The sequence below is a fragment of the Ahaetulla prasina genome, chromosome 6, assembly GCF_028640845.1.
Source record: "Ahaetulla prasina isolate Xishuangbanna chromosome 6, ASM2864084v1, whole genome shotgun sequence".
Classification (NCBI taxonomy): domain Eukaryota; kingdom Metazoa; phylum Chordata; class Lepidosauria; order Squamata; family Colubridae; genus Ahaetulla; species Ahaetulla prasina.
This window is the reverse complement of record NC_080544.1, coordinates 12,838,816-12,857,343: the sequence shown is the minus strand read 5'-3', so window position 1 is coordinate 12,857,343 and position 18,528 is coordinate 12,838,816. Positions and strand designations below refer to the sequence as shown.

Genomic DNA, 18,528 nt, shown 5'->3' with positions numbered 1-18,528 from the left:
TTTCTTTTTTCTTTTTGCTTCTTAACTGCCACATATTTTAGCTGGGGAAGTTGGGAGGGGGTTGTTGTTGGAGCGGTAGAAAGTTAGTCATAACAACATTCTGTATTCAAGGACATCCTGCGTCTGATGGAGACTGCCTGAAGATTGCATCCAATTGAGTGTGAAGAGTTGATTGGGCAATGCAATGAACTTGTGGGTGTGGGGCAGGGCTGTGAACTGTCAACTGGGTGTGGAAAACCTGGAAGCTTTCGGGTTTTCCCATGTGCCAACATGACATCTCTAATAAATTGGAACTTTGAGGAACCTCAAGCCTCAGAGCTTTATTTCATTGAGGGGTGTTCCTTGGAACCCTGACAGAACCGGTTGCTAAAATTTTTGAATCTCACCCCTGCCCGGGACACTGCAACCGTCATAAACACGAACCAATTGCCAAGCATCTGAAATGTTGATCGCGGGACCACAGAGATGCTGCAACAGTCGTAAGTGTGAAAAACGGTCATAAGTCCCCCTTTTTTTTCCAATGTAAATTACAATTCCGTTGTAATTTTCAAAAGCTCACTTCAATGAATGGGTTGCAAGTCAAGGACTTCCCAGCACAGGTGCTAAATACAAGGGCAAACCTTCACAGCCGTCAAGTAAATTGGGATCTCCAAGCTTGAATTTTCTCATAAATAAATGAGAAGAAAGGAATGACATTAAAAATAACCTCCTTGAGTTTCACAGAAGAGTAGTACGAGAGATTTTTTTTTTTTTGGGGGGGGGGGAACTTCCATGCCAGCTTATCATTAGGCCTGCCTATTTATGAGGGTCAGCATATTAAGCCAGTTCTAACCCCTGTTTCCTGCAGATGTTCTCGTCTTCCAGACAGCTGGTCTAATGATTATCTTAGAAGCCGGAGAAGGCATGTGAGCAGTTGCTTAGCAACCATCCTCTTTTGCTTCAAGGTAACTCAGAGGCAGTAGGAAGATAAATAGATGAATTGCCTCAAAGCCATCTGCAGACTCCTATCCGGCCGCACTCAACTGAAGCATGAAGACGATTTAATACTAAAAACCACAGGAAGCCCTCTGTGCCCTCAGAATTGCCCTCTGTGCCTCTTTCTTGAAAGGTACCAAGCAGCTCCCAACAAAGGAACAATGAAAGCATCAGCTTGTGTAGATGGTCTCAAAAGATGAGTTCCTTCTTAGCCGGATTAGGCCCTTATACGCCCTTAGCCATTAAGTTCCCTTCGGCTAAATTATTCTCCTCACCTTTCTTTTACAATTACACTGAACATCTATCAGACTAACAGAATAACAGAGTCAGAAGGAGGTCTTGGAGGTCTTCTAATCCAACCCCCTGCTCAAGCAGGAGACCCTAGACCAGTGATAAGAGAACCTTTTTGTCACCCACTGCCCAAAGCATAATGTGGGTTCATGTGTGTGTGCCGGAGCACTGGAAACCTGAAGATCAGCTGGCTGAGGCGTGCATGCCTGTTTTTTGACCATTTTTTACCGTTTTCAGGCCATTTTCCAGGCCGTTTTCAGGCTGTTTTTTTGGACCATTCTTGGCCTGAAAAATGGCTTGAAAATAGCTGGAAAACAGCCTGAAAACAGCCCGAAATACACACACACACACCGCAAAAGGCCCGGAAAACAGCCTGTTTTGGGCTGTTTTTTCAAGCTGTTTTCCGGTGCTCTGGTGCCCATGAAGACCAGCTAGACAGGACCTATGTGCAGACCAGAAACCAGAAAACCAGCTGGCAATGGCGTGTGTGCCCACAGAGAGGGCTCTGCGTGCATAGGCTCGCCATCGCGGACTTAGAACATTCCGGACAAACGGCCGCCCAGTCTCTTTTTAAAAGCCTCCAATAGAATTTGATTCCATGGAATCCAAATCACGTGAAGTATTTAGTAGCGCTTCATAAAACCTTAGTAAGACCACAACTGGAATACTTGCATTCAATTTTGGTCACCACATTACAAAAATAAAAATAAAAATGTTGAGACTTTGGAAAAATTGCAAAGAAGAGCAACTAGGATGATTAAAGGCCTGGAGACCAAAATATATGAAGAACGGTTGCAGGAACTGGGTACGGTTAATGTAGAGAAAAGAAGGATGAGGTAGGGGACATGATAGCAGTCTTCCAGTATTTGAGGGGCTGCCACAAAAGAAGAGGGAGCCAACTTATTTTCCAAAGCAGCAGAAAGCAAGAAACAATGGATGGAAAGTAATCAAGGAGAGAAGCAACCTGGAATTAAAGAGAAACTTCCTAGCAGTGAGGACCATTAACCAGTGGAACAGCTTGTCTGCAGAAGTTATGGGTGCTTCATCACTGGAGGTTTTTACGAAGAGACTGGACAGCCACTTGTCTGGAATGGTATAGGGTCTCCTGCTTGAGCAGGGGGCTGGACTAGAAGACCTCCAAGGTTCTTTCCAGCTCTATTCTGATTCTGATTCAAAATGTTTCACTGATTAATTATTGTCACTGACAGGAAATTTCTCCATAGTTCTCCATGATTAGTTTCCATCCATTGTTGATTGTCTTACCTTAAAGGAGGTTTTGCCATCATCACTGGAGGACCCAGTGATTATCTAAACTGAATTTAACCAAATCCAGCTTTTATTTTCTGGTCATGGTAAAATCTTGTGGTTCATAAGCTAATCATGAGCATCATGAGACGCAAAAAAAAAAAAAAAGGAGAAACATTTGCCCAGCCTCAAAATCGTAGCTGGCCCCAAATGTCCCACAATTTATCAATAACGGTGCTGTAAAGACATTCATAATGTTCAGATTCTCTCAGGCTTAATTCAAACCCATCAACAAACCGCCACCCCAATGATTAATGGCCAACCTTCAATTCCAATAGCTTCTTCTCTTAACGCATTTATCTAGGGAGAAACAGGAAGCTTAAATTCCTCGGTTTGTCCTTGTGTCTGGAGCAAACTCTTTTGCACAAAACTATTCCTTGCTTCTAAACAGAGGCTAACGTTGGCAGGCCTGACTGGAAGATAAATGTATAAAAAATTCCCTTCATCTGCTATATAGCAGTGGTGGGTTTCAAATTTTTTTTACTACCGGTTCTGTGGATGTGGCTTGGTGGGCGTGGCTTGGTGGGTATGGCTTGGTGGGTGTGGCTTGGTGGCGTGGCAGGGGAAGGATACTGTAAAATCTCCATTCCCACCCTACTCCAGGGAAAGGATACTGTAAAATCTCCATTCCCATCCCACTCCAGGGGAAGGTTACTGCAAAAATCCCCATTTCCTCCTGATCAGCTGGGACTCGGGAGGCAGAGAATAGATGGGGGCGGGGCCAGTCAGAATTTTTACTACTGGTTCTCCGAAGTACTCAAAATTTCCACTACCAGTTCTCCAGAACTGGTCAGAACCTGCTGAAGCCCACCTCTGCTATACAGCCCTATCCGTCAATGACTAACGATGTCAAAAGTCTTTTAATTATTTTAAAAAGCAGATTATTCATTAAAATGTACATTACCCATATTCATTTTTGGAAAAATGTATGGGGTTTTTTCCCCAAAAAAACATCAACAACAGCCATCACAATGGAAAAATCATGCTAGTAACAGTTACTACCACTTGCCATTCCTGTATAAATCTGAACTCCTGTAGTAGAGCAACGTAATCCAATGATTTTATATACTCTTGTACCACTGTGGATTGGATGACTCACCATTTAGGAGTAAAATTGCTGGTTTGATTTATCGCTCCCACTTGCTTGTTGCTAACAAAGGTAAATGTGATCTTCAGATGCTTTCTGGATGGGAAGAAAAGAAGAGAAAATGTTTTATTTTAAATATTATTCCACGTGAGCCTTGTCTCTTGCTAAGCAGCATCGGCAACAATCCTCTGAGGAAAACCGATGAAAGAATGTGATTTTGCTCAATATCATGCCCTCCCAACTTCTATCAATACAGTTACAACCATAATCGAGCCCAAAATTTACACTGCTAAGCGAGACAGTGGTAAAGATTTTCTTTTTACAATTTTTCTTGCCACAGATGTTAAGTGAATCACCGCACTTGTAACACGGTGGTTAAGTAAATCGGATTCCCCCCCCCCATTGATTTTGCTTGTCAGAAGGTCACCAAAGGGGATCACGTGACCCCAGGACAGAGATACAGATTAACAGAGTTGGAAGGGGCCTTGTAGGTTATCTAGTTCAACCCTCCAACCAAGCAGGAGACCTTACACCATTTCTGACAAATGGCAGTCCAGTCTCTTCTTGAAAGCTTCCAGTGATGGAGAACCCACAACTCCTGAAGACCAGCTGTTCCATGGGTTGATTGTTCTACCCGTCAAAAAAAATTATAAATGGATTGATTGCCATTGTACAGGAATAATGGTAGAATTAAACAAGTTGGAATGGTGTAAAGTCGGGACCGCTCGGTAACCACTCCCGAAGGGAAAGGGTAAGGAAAGAGGAGTAAAGAAGGAAGAAAGTAGGTAGGTAGGTAGGAAAGAAGGGAGGGAGAAGAAAGGATAGGAGGAGAAGAAGGAGGAGAAGATAGAGAGTTAGAAAGGATGTAGTGAGAAGTGGGAAAGAGGAGGGGAAGTAGGAAAGCGAGGAGAAGGATGGTGGGGAAAGTCGAAGAAGGATGAGAAGGGTAGAAAGGATTAAGGGAGGGAGTGGCGGTCGAGCAGCCCAGATTGAGCATAATTTGAGTATAGGATCGATTGCTGGATAAGTGATTGTATTGTACACTGGTCAAATTGTGGGAAATATTATGGAAAATAAAAAAAAATTGCCTTGAAAAAAAAATTATCCTTATTTCCAGGTTGAATCTCTCCTTCAATTTCCATCCATTGTTCCTTGTCTGGCCTTCAGGTGCTTTGGAAAATAGCTTGACCCCCTTCCTCTCTGTGGCAGCCCCTCAAATACTGGAACACTGCTATCCTGTCTCCCCTGGTCCTTCCATTTATGACGCAGCAACTGTCATAAATATGAATCAGTTGCCAAGCCTCTGAAATTTGGATCACGGGGATGCTGCAATGGTGGTCGTAAGTGTGAAACTTTTTTTCAGTGAGGTAATTTCGAACATACACTTGTAACTCAAGGACTACCTGTAATGGGATGGGAGCTACTCTTCCTATCTTCATGTAATGACTGCAACAATCACTATGGAGGACAAACAGGCAAAACACTGGCAGAAGGCATCCACGAACACCAACTGGCAGTCAGAAGACATGATGAAACTTCTTTAATTTCAAAACATAGAGACAGATTTAACCGTAGTTTCATTTGGGGAAATGTGACCATCCTAGACCAGGCCAAGTCCAAAAATGCCAAGGAATTTCTAGAAGCCTGGCAGTCCGATAAATCAGCCATCGACAGACACCTAGACATGAACAACATCTATAGACTATAAAGTTAGAATTAAGATTACCGGGAGAAATATCAATAACCTCAGATATGCAGATGATATCACTCTAATGGCAGAAAGCGAAGAAGAACTAAAAAGCCTCTTGATGCGGGTGAAGGAGAGTGCAAAAGTTGGCTTGAAATGCAACATTAAGAAAACTAAAATCATGGCAACTGGCCCTCTCAATTCCTGGGAGACAGATGGGGAAGAAATGGGGTTAATGGCAGATTTTATTTTCCTGGGCTCCATGATCACCGCCGATGGGGACTGCAGCCAAGAAATTAAAAGACGCTTGCTCCTGGGAGAGGAAAGCTATGGCAAATCTAGACAGCATACTAAAAAGCAGAGACATCACCCTGCCAACAAAAGTGTGTATAGTCAAGGCTATGGTTTTTCCAGTTGCAATGTATGGCTGTGAAAGTCGGACCATAAGAAAGGTTGAGCGCCAAAGAACTATGATGCTGGAGAAGACTCCTGCAAGTCCCTTGGACTGCAAGACGAACAAACAAGTCAGTCCTAGAGGAGATCAACCCTGACTGCTCTTTAGAAGGCCAGATCCTGAAGATGAAACTGAAATACTTTGGCCACCTAATGAGAAGGAAGGACTCACTGGAGAAGAGCTGGGAAAGATTGAGGGCAAAAGAAGAAGGGGACGACAGAGAACGAGGTGGCTGGATGGAGTCACTGAAGCAGTCGGTGTGAGCTTAAAGGGACTCCAAAGGATGGTAGAGGATAGGAAGGCCTGGAGGAATGTTGCCCATAGGGTCGCGATGGGTCGGACATGACTTCGCAACTAACAACAACAACAACAACAACAGACTATGCAAAAGAGACAATCAACCACCCCAAAAGGGAACAAAAAAGACCCAAGCTCCTCTCCACCAGCCATCAGCACTCAGGTCAGCATAGATTAATTCCAAGGTTAACATCAGACCAGAGATGGTATTCAGCCGGTTCATACTGGTTCGTGCAAAACGGTAGCGGCGAATGTGGGTGGGCCTGCCCACCCGCCCTGGTGTAATGCCATCCTATTTAGCCATGTTTTTCAGGCCGGACGCATGCACGGAAGGTGTGTGCGGCGAACCAGTGGAAAGAATATGTAAAACCCACTGCTGCATCAGACCCACAATCAAGTAAACAAAACCCCAATCATGAAACTGCCAAAGAGCCAACAGCAAACAACCCAGGCCAGAATCTCTAAGACCGCCCCACCCACACAGTCACCAGGATATACAGTAAACTGACAGCAAACCCCACTCCTTTCTAGCACTGATGGTGTTACCTAGTTGGGTCATGAAACGTCTGCAAGAAGAAGAACTACATATAAAGGGACGATAAAGATAATAAAAGAAGGGGAAAATGGGGAATATAGGCTCAAGCTCAATCCCTCCAAGACAGAGTGGCTGTGGATGCCGGCATCCTGGTACAGTCAGCTGAGTCCACGGCTGACTGTTGGAGGCGAGTCATTGGCCCCGATGGAGAGGGTGCGCAACTTGGGCGTCCTCCTGGATGAACGGCTGTCTCTGGAAGATCATTTGACGGCCGTCTCCAGGAGAGCGTTCTACCAGGTTCGCCTGGTGTGCCAGTTGCGCCCCTTTCTAGACCGGGATGCCCTATGCACGGTCACTCACGCCCTCGTGACGTCTCGCCTGGATTACTGCAACGCTCTCTACATGGGGCTCCCCTTGAAGGGCATCCGGAGGCTGCAGTTAGTCCAGAATGCGGCTGCGCGGGTGATAGAGGGAGCCCCTCGTGGCTCCCGTGTGACACCTATCCTGCGCAGACTGCACTGGCTACCTGTGGCCTTCCGGGTGCGCTTCAAGGTCTTGGTAACCACTTTTAAAGCGCTCCATGGCATAGGGCCGGGTTATTTACGGGACCGCCTACTGCTACCGAATACCTCTCACCGACCCGTGCGCTCTCACAGAGAGGGACTCCTCAGGGTGCCATCAGCGAGGCAGTGTCGTCTGGCGACGCCCAGGGGAAGGGCCTTCTCTGTGGGGGCTCCCACCCTCTGGAACGAACTACCCCCAGGACTTCGTCAACTTCCGGACCTCCGAACCTTCCGTCGCGAGCTTAAAACACACTTATTCATCTGCGCAGGACTGGATTAGATTTTAAATTTATTGGTTTTAAATGGGTTTTATTTTTTTTATATTGTTTTTAAACATTCGGCCTTTTAGAATAAGTTTTTTAATTGTTATTTTAATCTGTATTTATGTGTTTTTATTTGCCTGTGAACCGCCCTGAGTCCTTCGGGAGATAGGGCGGTATATAAATATGATTAATAAATAATAATAATAATAATAATAAATAAATAATATAAAGTAGAAAGTATGTGGAACGAAACTGACATGTAAAAAGAAATCACATATTATGTGTTTGTGTTAGTATGTTTGTGTTGTGTTGTAAAATCGATAAAAAACTTTTTATAAAAATAAAAATAAAGAAATGTCTGCAAAAAAACAAGCAAGCTCAGAGAGCAAAAAAATACGTAAGTGGTTAGCAAAGACGATAGGAAAACATGTAGATTTTAAACCTGAACTGTTTTTATTAGGCATAACATCAGGAAAACTTGATAAGCAAAGTACGTATTTAGTATTGCATGTCTTAACAGCAGCCTGGGTTACATTTGCACAATATTGGGAAAATGAAGGAATACTGCGAGACGAAGAGATAATTAGGAAGATACAGGACTGTGCAGAAATGGACAGACTTTCGCTGAAGATTAAACAGAAAGAAGACACAGAATATAATCAAACATGGACTTTATTTTACCATGGAAAAAGGAGACAGAGATTAAGAATATAATCAGCAATTTAATAACCCAGAAAACATATTGTTTATTAAGCACTAAATGTACACAATAGAAAATTGATAAATTCCAGAGGGAGGGAGGGAGGGAGGGAGGGAGGGAGAGAGGAAGAGAGAGAGAGAGAGAGAGAGAGAACCCAGGACCCCTCACACTTCATATCTTTTCCAACCAGCTAGATATCTCGATCACATAAGATCTCAAAATTCAGGAGGACCTTCTCATTCGCTAGATATAGCAAAACAAAATTTAATGTAGAGAAAAGTAAAGTCCTACACTTAGGCAAGGAAAACCAAAAGTACACATATAGACTGGGTGAAACCAGGCTTAATAGCAGTAACTGTGAGAGGGAACTTGAAGTCTTAGTAGACAACCAATTAAATAGGAGCCAGCAATGTGCAGCGGCAGCCAAAAGAACCAATGCAATCCTAAATTGCATTAACAAAGCGCTACAATCAAGATCAAAGACATCACCCTGCCAACAAAAGTGCATATAGTCAAGGCTATGGTTTTCCCAATTACAATGTATGGCTGTGAAGGCTAGACCATAAGAAAGGCTGAGCGCCAAAGAATCGAGGCCTTTGAACTCTGGTGCTGGAGAAGATTCCTGCGAGTCCCTTGGACTGTGAGGCGAACAAACAAGTCAGTCCTAGAAGAGATCAAGCCTGACTGCTCTTTAGAAGGCCAGATCTTGAAGATGAAACTGAAATACTTTGGCCACCTAATAAGAAACAAGGACTCACTGGAGAAGAGCCTAATGCAGGGAAAGATTGAGGGCAAAAGAAGAACGGGACAACAGAGAACGAGATGGCTGGATGGAGTCACTGAAGCAGTAGGCATGAATTTAAATGGACTCCAGAGGATGGTAGAGGACAGGAAGGCCTGGAGGAACATTATCCATGGGGTCGCGATCGGTCGGACACGACTTTGCAGCTAACAACAACACAATCAAGATCAAGGGATTAATTCTACTCTATAAAGCCTCAGTAAGACCACACCTAGAATACTGGATCCAGTTTTGGTCACCACACTGTAAAAAAGATGTTGAGACATACATAGGAAGAACGGTTGCAGGAACTGGGCATGGCTAGTCTAGTGAAGAGAAGGAGCAGGGGAGACAGGATAGCAGTCTTCCAATATTTGAGGAGCTGCCACAGAGAGAAAGGGGTCAAGCTATTCTCCAAAGCACCTGAAGGCCGGACAAGGAATAATGGATGGAAACTGAACAAGGAGAGATTTAACCTGGAAATAAGGAGAAACGGTCTGACAGTGAGAACAATCAACCCGTGGAACAGAAGTTGCCTTCGGAAGATGTGGGACCTTCATCACGGGAGACTTTCAAGAAAAGATTGGACTGCCATTTGTCAGAAATAATGTAGGGTCTCCTGCTTGGATGAGGGGTTGGACTAGATGACCTACAAGGTCCCTTCCAACCCTGTTAATCTAGATTTAATGACCTTCTAACAATCCTTACTGGAGGAAGATAGCAAAATATCCCCTTCAAACAAAGACTGTATCCATGAAGTGGAGGAAGAATTGAATTGAAAGAACATGTTATTCTCTATAGGCAATCCCAGAAAAGTAAGGTAAAGGTTCCCCCGCATATGCGTGCTAGTTTTTTCTGGCTTTCGGGATGGCGCTCATCTCTGTTTCTAAACTGATGAGTCGGCACTTTCCGAAGACATCTCCATGGTCATGTGGCCGGCATGACTAAATGCCAAAGGCACAAGGAATGCTGTTCCCTTCCCACCAAAGTGGTCCCTATTTTTCTACTTGCAATTTTTATGTGCTTTCGAACTGCTAGGTTGGCAGAAGCTGAGACAAGTAACGGGAGCTCACCCCGTTACACGGCGCTAGGGATTCGAACCACTGAACTGCTGACCTTCGGATCGACCAGCTCAGCATCTTAACCACTGAGACACTGCATCCTTAGAAGAGAAAAGTATCAGATGCTCCCCCCCCCCCGCTCTTTCTCAGAAGTAAGAGTTTCTATCGTGTTCGGATTTACAATTCCATTGCTCAAATGAGCAAACTGCTTGAATGAGTAGATGTCTTCTCTGTTCTTCAAACTGGCCACATGTGCACTGTTAAAATTAAATACATTTCCAACTTTTATTAAATGTAATTCTCCAAAGGCCATTTTGCACATTACTAAGCAACGGGCTCGGGCTCGGGCTGACACTGTATTCTTCTGTATACATGTTTTAAAAGACATCTGTGGTTGTCCTTTTTTTTTGTTGTTGTTGTCATCTTTGTGTACATTGAATAGGCAGCGGGTGTTGGGAAAATTCAAAACCTCTCCCTGTGGTTCCCAGTTATGGAAGGCCAAAAAATTGAGGCCTTTGAACTCTGGTGCTGGAGAAGACTCCTGTGAGTCCCTTGGACTGCAAGGCGATCAAACCAGTCAGTCCTAGAGGAGATCAACCCTGACTGCTCTTTAGAAGGCCAGATCCTGAAGATGAAACTGAAATACTTTGGCCACCTAATGAGAAGGAAGGACTCACTGGAGAAGAGCCTAATGCTGGGAACGATTGAGGGCAAAAGAAGGGGACAGCAGAGAACGAGGTGGCTGGACGGAGTCACTGAAGCAGTTGGCGTGAGCTTAAATGGATTCCAGAGGGTAGAAGACAACAGGAAGGCCTGGAGGAACATTGTCTATGGGGTCACGATGGGTCAGACACGACTTCGCAACTAACAACAACCGTGGAGGATCATTGGTGAAGTTGATAATTTTGGCCAAAATGGATAAATTGACTTCTTTTGAGTGGAGAAAGACATAATTATTTATGACTGGAATTCTACCTGTTATGGACTTCATGAAAAAAGATGAACTTGTAGTTTTGATGATTAGACAGGTTGGATTATAGAAAGATATAACTATAGACAGAGAAAACCCTAAAGGTGCTTTTTCAAGAGGTAACTGGACTTCCTTGGTTTTTCTTTGAAGAGGTTTCACTTCTCATCCAAGAAGCTTCAGAAGAGCTGAAGAAGCTTCTTGGATGGGAAGCAAAATGTCTTCAAAGAAAAACCATAAAGTCCAGTTGCCTCTAGAAAAAGCACCTTTGGGACAACCATAACCCAGGTTATGACTGAGAATCTCCATAGACATATATATAGAGGGGTTAAAATAAAATATATACCTATGTCTGCTGGGAAGAATATTGAAAGGGATTTCTTTAAATCTGTCTTTTCTATTTTTTTTTCAACTTTTCTTTGCTTGCACTTTGATTTTTCTTCACTTTCTCCCATTTTTTTTCTTCTTCCCTACTTTATATTAGCTTGTGCTAGTTTTATCTCTTTGTTTCAAAGTTTTAATGAAAATTTTAGAGGGAAAAGAGGAAGGGAAGAGAAAGGAAGGGAACAGAAGGGAAAGAGGAAGGGAAGGGAAAGAAGAAGGGAAGAGAGAAGAGAAGAGAAGAGAAGAGAAGAGAAGAGAAGAGAAGAGAAGAGAAGAGAAGAGAAGAGAAGAGAAGAGAAGCTCTTTGGGTTTTCTTACAGCAAAATCAGAATCAATGCTCAGAAAGTTTTTTTTAACAGATTAACAAAGTTGGACGGGACCTTGTAGTTCATCTAGTCCAACCCCCCGCCCAAGCAGGAGACCCTACACCTTTCTAATAAGACTTGGCAGCAAACCTTCAACTGTTGCCAGCATCATCTACCAACAAGTCATTCCCAGAGTCTTCTATTACCACATGCTGCCACTTTCTCGTATGTGGGAAAGTAGGAGGGGAGGATTTAGTAGAGGGGTTGTCTTTAGACATAATAGCATCCTTCCTGTCGGTCAAGGTCAGGCGGATCCTGCATCTGGAGAAGGAGTGGTCGGAGTGCTATCTCGAGATGGGACGGTTCGTGATTGGAGCATGTGATCGACTGAGGAGTGAGGGGATGGTTTGGGTTTTTTTTGATTTACTGAGGGGAAAACGCAGACCTCTCAGATTCAGGTTTTCCCAGATGTGCCAGTTTACCGATTCTAGTAAATAGAACTTTGAAAAATGCTTGCTTCAGAGTTTTTTACTTGGCATTGGGGTTTTTTCTTTGTGTTTTTCATTCACTATAGTTATAAAGCAGGGGTTAGCATCTAGCCAACCCTGAACTTCAAAAAGCTAAACAGTCTTTGGTGGATATTCCAGGGCTGTAGTCTAATTCAGCGGTCTCCAACCTTGTCAACTTTAAGACTTGTGGACTTCAACTCCCAGAATTCCTCAGCCAGCTTTGCTGGCTGAGGGATTCTGAGAGTCGAAGTCCACAAGTCTTAAAGTTGACAAGGTTGGAGACCCCTGGTCTAATTGAGGAACTAAAAAACAACAACAACAACAAAAACAAAACAAAATGAAACAAAAAACAAAACAAAACAAAACACCACATTTCAATAGAAGGCAATAGCAAACAAATTTCTTATATTGTTGTCAGAAAACTGCCACCTCATCAGCACTCAGTTTAAAACAAATTAAGGGACAAAATACATCAGTTACCCAGTTCTCATATCGGAAAGGTTTCATTTCTTTTTTAAACATATTTTTTTTATTTTATTTTGATACAAACAATCCATCTTCCATTAAACAGTATGTCGTTTGGGTACAAACGACTTATGCAATAACAATTAAGCTTTGCAGCCATATTCATTATTTATCTATTCTCAACTTAATATCGATATACATTGCATATGTAGTACTGTAACAATTCTCTTCTTAACTTACTTAATTCTATTAATATATTTTCTATATTTTGCTAATCTACTTTTATTTCTAACTTTCATATTTGTTCCCTAGCCATCGGTCAAAATTTATTTATTTATTTTTATTTATTTATTTATTTATTTATTTATTTATTTGATTTTTATACCGCCCTTCTCCCGAAGGACTCAGGGCGGTGTACAAGCAAAAATAAAACAGATAATACAATATACAATTTAAAATGCAGATTTAAAAACTTATTTTAAAATTAGCCTGATAGGTTAAAATATACTAGACTAAAAACCCCATTTAAAATTAATTAATAAAAATTTAAAATTAATAAAATTCAGTTCAAGCCAGCCCCGCGCAAATGAAAAGATGTGTCTTGGTTCGCGACGGAATGTCCGAAGGTCAGGTATTTGGCGTAAACCCGGGGGAAGCTCGTTCCAGAGTGTGGGAGCCCCCACAGAGAAGGCCCTTCCCCTGGGGGCCGCCAGCCGACATTGTTTGGCGGACGGCACCCTGAGAAGTCCCTCTCTGTGAGAGCATACGGGTCGGTGGGAGGCATGTGGTAACAGCAGGCGGTCCCGTAAGTACCCAGGCCCTAAGCCATGGAGCGCTTTAAAGGTCATAACCAACACCTTAAAGTGCACTCGAAAGGCCACAGGTAGCCAGTGCAGTCTGCGCAGGAGCGGTGTTACGTGGGAGCTACGCGTAGCTCCCTCTATCACCCGCGCAGCTGCATTCTGGACTAGCTGAAGCCTCCGAGCGCACTTCAAGGGGAGCCCCATGTAGAGAGCATTACAATAATTACAATAATAATACAAAAAATAGTTCCCATACAATATAATATTCAGTTTGTTCCTTCTCTTTAATTGCAGGTGTTAACCTATTCATTTCTGCACATTCTAATATTTTCCTAATCACATTCTCCTCCGTCGGAATCTCTTCACTTTTCCAATTTTGTGCAAATACAAACCTAGCTGCAGTTATTACATGAATAATCAAATATACATTCCCTTTACTATACATTTCTGGCAAAATCCCCAACAAAAATATTTTGGGTTTCAAATCAATATGTTGTTGTGTCATCTTCTCCAACCACCGATGTATTTTTGTCCAGTATTTTTTTGGCTTCTGTGCATTTCCACCACATATGATAATACGAAGGGTTTCATTTCTATGGCGGGCTCTCCCCTGGTGTTTGTGTTTTCTTTCTAAGCAGGGAAAATGGCCGTAGAAATGACAGGATTGATTTATAACGCTCGGTGTTGGTGTCAGCAACTACATCCAAACCTTGGTTAAAGAATAGCATTAACATTAGCTTTGAACAGGGTGGAACATGGAAAATGCTCCGGTAATGTGAAAATGGGTCTCTAGCCAAATGATACCAAGAGCTTATGGAAAATCCCCTCCCTTTTAAAACAACTATAGATAGCAGCAAAGACTACAGCTAGGCAATTAACACGAACTGCCTCTCTAGATCTTCTTGGAAAAACAACTCAGGAAAAATGATCTACGTTTTAGGTAAACACTAAAACAAAGAAAAAGGGGAGGGAAAAATCGAGAGGTATGTTTACGTCATTCACAATGGGTGATTCTCCTCCTTCTGAGGGAGGCGGATGGGATCGGATGGGGGTGTAAAATACAAAAAAATAGCCGGTAGCAAATTGTGTTTCTGCCTTCATTAATGACAGGATGCACAAAAATATCTGAGCTGTTCGCTCCTATCATCTCCCAGGTTTCACTGGAGTAGAAGAACTCAATAAGATGAACTTCACGTTTCCTGTATCTTGAATGCAGTTTAAACAATCAATCTATATACGCAACACTGTCAAATTATTTACTAAATCTGCACTACTATTAATCTTCTCATCGTTCCCATCACCCATCTCCTTCCACTTGTGACTGCATGACTGTAACTTTCTTGATTGTATCATTACGATTTATATTGATATTGATTGTTTCCTGATTGCTTATTTATAGCCTATGACTATCATTAAGTGTTGTATCATTAAGTGTTAAATTTGTACCCTATGACTATCATTAAGTGCTGTAAGTGTTGTACCTTGAAGAAAGTATCTTTTCTTTTATGTACACTGAGACCATGTGCACCAAGACAAATTCCTTGTGTGTCCAATCACACCTGGCCAATAAAAAATTCTATTCTATTCTATTCTATATATGAAGGGAAACCTAAATTAGAGTGACAACTATCTAATTTCTCACACTTAAAATATATTGAGAGGAAAGAAGGGAGGGAGGGAGGAAGGAAGGAAGATTTCTAAAAAATAATGAAGGAAGGAAACTTCTTGGTAGAACCACAAACTTACTTTAGCTTCATTGGCTCATAAATTTGCTCTTTAGGATTTCAGACCATTACAGAATAGAATTTATATTTATATTCTATTCTATACAGAATAAAATTTAGGATTTCAGACCATTACAGAATAGAATTTGCTTATTTTCCACATTATTTTGCCAACTGGATTTTATCGTAACGGGGGAAAGAAATGCTAAAAATACATTTTTTTTAAAAAAAAATAGGAATTGGTAGCAATTGTTTCTAAGCAGGAACTTAAAATGATACATTTATTGAGATCTGATTGTAAGTTTTATTAACTTAAATCCATTTGGAAGGCATCAACAGGAGCATTTAAACACAGGCAATAACTCTATGAAATCACGTCTCCAGCTGAGGCATTTTGCACGCTGGCTTGTAAACATTACCCACAACACAAAAGCTGAGAAATTTATATTTTACAAGGCGGTTTGCACTGCTGATCCTCAGAGTTCAAAAACATGATTATTTTTCATTGTGGTTTCCCCTAGTAAAATATTTTCCTGGCAATCTTCTTACGAACAAGCCTTTCCATCTGGCTTCAGAGCCCAGCTAGGTCCAACGTTAGCACCAGTCCTCCAGTCAAAATCTAGAGACTCTATCAGGGAGAAAAGGTCTCCAACCCTGGCTCAGCCACGGCTTTCCAGCCGAAGCTGGCCTGCGTCCTGGGCTACCGACCACAAATCTCTCCAGAGATTTGCTGCTTGGTGTCACTGTTTAAAAAGACACAAGCAAGCTGTGTCATAGGTCACTCCTTATTTCCTGTCAGAAGTTTACTCCCTTCCGATTTAGTCTCCCTGCCAAATAAACAGCTGCTTTGTGAGCTCTGCAGCTGGACATGCTGCAAAAGGATAATCAGTTCTGTCCTTATTGCAGCCTGGTTGCTCAGAATAATAACAGAATAAGAGAGCTGGAAGGGACCTTGGAGGTCTTCTAATCCAACCCCCATGCTCAAGCAGGAGACCCTGTATCGTTTCAGGCAAACGGTTGTCCAGTCTCTTCTTAAAAACCTCCAGGGATGGAGTGCCCACAATTTCTGAAGGCAAGCTGTTCCACCAGTTAATTGTCCTCACTGTTAGGTAAATTCTCCTTATTTCCAGGTTGCTTCTCTCCTTGTTTAGTTGCCATCCATTGCTTCTTGTCCTGCCTTTTGGTGCTTTGGAGAATAGGTTGACCCCCTCTTCTTTGTGGCAACCCCTGAGATATTGGAACACTGCTATCATGTCTCCCCTAGTCCTTCTTTTCATTAAACATCCGGAGGCTGCAGTTAGTCCAGAATGCGGCTGCGCGGGTGATAGAGGGAGCCCCTCGTGGCTCCCGTATAACACCCATCCTGCGCAGACTGCACTGGCTACCTGTGGCCTTCCGGGTGCGCTTCAAGGTTTTGGTGACCACCTTTAAAGCGCTCCATGGCATAGGGCCGGGTTATCTACGGGACCGCCTACTGCTACCGAATACCTCTCACCGACCCGTGCGCTCTCACAGAGAGGGACTCCTCAGGGTGCCGTCAGCGAGGCAATGTCGTCTGGCGGCGCCCAGGGGAAGGGCCTTCTCTGTGGGGGCTCCCACCCTCTGGAATGAACTGCCCCCAGGACTTCGTCAGCTTCCGGACCTTCGGACCTTCCGCCGCGAGCTTAAAACATACCTATTTAACTGCGCAGGACTGAGTTAGATTTTAGTTTGTGGGTTTTAACTTGGGTTTTAATTTTTTATATTTTTAATTATTAGGCTTTTGAATAAGTTTTTTAATTGTTTTTAGATTGTATTTATTGCTTTTAAATGCCTGTAAACCGCCCTGAGTCCTTTGGGAGATAGGGCGGTATATAAATATAAACAATAAATAAATAAATAAATAAAATAAACTAGAAATGCCGAGTTCCTGCAACTGTTCTTCATATGTTTTAGCCTCCAGTCCCCTAATCATCTTTGTTGCCCTTCTCTGCACTCTTTCTAGAGTCTCAACATCTTTTTTACATCATGGCGACCAAAACTGAAAGCAATATTCCAAGTGTGGCCAGTCTGTCACAATCTAGGTTTCAGAAACAAAAGAGTTTCAGAAACTTATTGGCAACCAAATAAGGTTGCTTATGATACCTCTAACCATATCCTAAAGACTATAATAAGTGTGCAAGTACATTAACACATGACATAAACATTTATTCTGGCTGTTTCCTACTGGTTCACAATTCTTAATGTTGTCAATAAGATTTCCGTTAGGGAATCAAGATATAAAGATGTCAAGGTTTATATTATATTTTTAAAAATTGGATTTTATCTACTGAGGAAAAACTTTTCTGCAAAAAAGACAAGAGCATGTTTTTTTGAAAAGCCACTAATATATCATATATCAACTGTTGTTTTGAAAAAATGAACACCATTAGCTTTTGACCTGACTCTCATATTAAATGGACAATAAGATTCTCGGTGGGTTTGGTTTCTTCTTTTTTTAAGTTAAATTGAGGTGCAATATTTCTTTAGAATTTATATAATGGTAAGCTTCTTGTTTTTGTTTCTGAAACACTTTTGTTTTTTTGAAACTTTACCATTTTGCTTGCTTAACATTTGTTTGTTGCGTTTTTCTTTTATTTAATAAGTTTTTTTATATATATCACAACACAACACATACCGTAATTCCCTTTATACAACTGTTTCGTAGCGGTGATCTCCTAATATCAAGGTTTTGGTGAACGTCTTTAAAGCGCTCCATGGCATAGGGCTGGGTTATCTACGGGACCGCCTACTGCTACCGAATACCTCTCACCGACCCGTGCGCTCTCACAGAGAGGGACTCCTCAGGGTGCCGTCGGCGCGACAGTGTCGTCTGGCGACGCCCAGGGGAAGGGCCTTCTCTGTGGGGGCTCCCGCCCTCTGGAATGAACTCCCCCCAGGACTCCGTCAACTTCCGGACCTCCGAACCTTTCGTCGCGAGCTTAAAACTCACTTATTCATCTGCGCAGGACTGGGTTAGTTTTTTAATTAATGGGTTTTTAACGAGTTTTTATTATTTATTCTAAATTTTAATTCCGGCCAATTGAATAAGTTTTTTAATTGTATTTTAATTGTATTTATTATTGTATTTTTATCTGGCTGTGAACCGCCCTGAGTCCTTCGGGAGAAGGGCGGTATAAAAATTTAAATAATAAATAAATAAATAAATATTTACATTTTCTCCCAATTCCCTTTATAATATTTACATCCTTCTTGTCCCATTTATGCCTTATTACTCTATAATTCCTATCACTTATAGTATTAAATTTGTACGTTTCATACACTATACATCTTGCACTTATAGTTTCTCCCCTTTCATCACTATTCATTTTTTCCAGTCTCCAGCCATTTGTA

General features: G+C 42.2%; 1 protein-coding gene across 6 annotated transcripts in view; it reads right to left on the bottom strand.

Annotated features, from left to right (window-relative positions):
* The window catches only part of ZMIZ1 (zinc finger MIZ-type containing 1), a 558,395-nt gene that overhangs the window by 361,033 nt on the left and 178,834 nt on the right, over nucleotides 1–18,528 (bottom strand). For all 6 annotated transcript variants that reach the window (XM_058188355.1, XM_058188360.1, XM_058188358.1 and 3 more), the window contains exon 3: nucleotides 3,671–3,754. The gene's annotated coding sequence lies outside the window, so the exon portion shown is untranslated. The remainder of the gene's footprint in view (nucleotides 1–3,670; nucleotides 3,755–18,528) is intronic.